The sequence below is a fragment of the Orycteropus afer genome, unplaced genomic scaffold (assembly GCF_000298275.1).
Source record: "Orycteropus afer afer isolate SDZICR_OR568_19922 unplaced genomic scaffold, OryAfe1.0 scaffold00064, whole genome shotgun sequence".
In the NCBI taxonomy this organism is placed as follows: Eukaryota; Metazoa; Chordata; class Mammalia; order Tubulidentata; family Orycteropodidae; genus Orycteropus; species Orycteropus afer.
In genome coordinates, this window is record NW_006921651.1 from 6,416,182 (window position 1) to 6,417,689 (window position 1,508).

Sequence of the window (1,508 nt, forward strand, 5' to 3'; positions counted from 1 at the left end):
GTCATTGTTCAGCAGCCTGCCATGCTCTGCCGACCTTGGGACTTACAATGGACTTAAATTAATGGCCTGCCATGTGGTTTGGTAACATCAGGACTGTGCTATTTTATTTGTTGACCTTGGGCTTGTTAGTCTCAGCAGCCAGTAGCTGCCTGAGTGAAGAGATGCTTCTAGCTTCAGTGGGCTGGGAGCAAGAGGCAGAGCTGAAACCCAAGGTCGAGGGGCTTCCACCCAGCCCCTAGAGCCTGGCACTTTGAACTCGGACGTCTAGCCTCCTGAACTGTAAGAGAATAAACCCTGTTTGTTAAGGCCATCCCATTTGTGGTATATTCTTGTCAGAGTGACACCAGGTAACCAGAAGAGTAGTTCCTCAAAAAACTAAAAATAGAATGGCTACATGACTCAGCATACACCTAGGTATACACTCAAAAAACTGAAAGCAGAGACTCAAAAACAGACTTGTACACCAATGTTCATTGCAGCACTATTCACAACAGCCAAAAGGTGGAAACAACCTATATGTTCATCATCACATGAATTGGTAAACAAAATGTGGTACATACGTACACTAGAATATTACTCAGCCAGTGGGAGAAATGAAGCCTTGATGCATACTACAATATAGATGGAACTTGAAGATACTATGCTGAGTGAAAAAAATCAATCACAAAAGGACAAATATAGCATGACTTCACTTATATAAAAAGACAAGGAAAGGCAAATGTATAGAAACCAAAATTTATTAGTGGGAGGGAGGAAAAAGGAGGAGGGGTAGTTATTGTTTATGGAGTACCAAGTTTTGGTTTATGGTAATAGAAAAATCACACTGATTTAGGGTAGGTTGCACAGCTGATTATTTTATGCACTGTCAATGAGTTCTGCACCTGTTAAAAGTTCAACTGGCATAAGTTGTATGGTAGATATATTTACAACAATGACAAAAAAAAGGGGGGGTAGCTGCTGAAGCTGGTTATATACAACCAAACACCTCATGGATTTTGGTTCCTTGGTTTTAAGGTTTAGGGTCATGGTTTCATGAGACATCCCAGTTAATTGGCCTAATAACGTGTTTACTAGTTTTGTTCTACCTCCTAGTTCACTGCACAGTAACTAGGGTCTTCAAAGCTTGCAAGTGGCCATCCAAAGCACAGCAATTGGTCTCTATTCACCAGGAGCAAAGAAGAAGAAGGAAAGAAATAGGAGGAGGAAATGGAATGTGTGGTTAATTGCTTCCATGAAGAACTGCCTCTTTTGCTATAAGACCAGAAGAACTGGATGATGCCAGGCTACCATTACTGAACATTTTGATCACAGATACTATAGAAGAATCTAGATCAAAAGGGGGGTTGGAAATGTAGAACAAAATTAAAAATTCTCATGGAATCCAGATTTCTGGAGTCATTGAAACTGGATGAACACCTCAAATTATTGCCCTGTTATAATCTTGAAATCTTAAATTAAAAATATCTCCTGAAGTTGTCTTTAAACTAAACAAGAGTTTAGCTTAACTA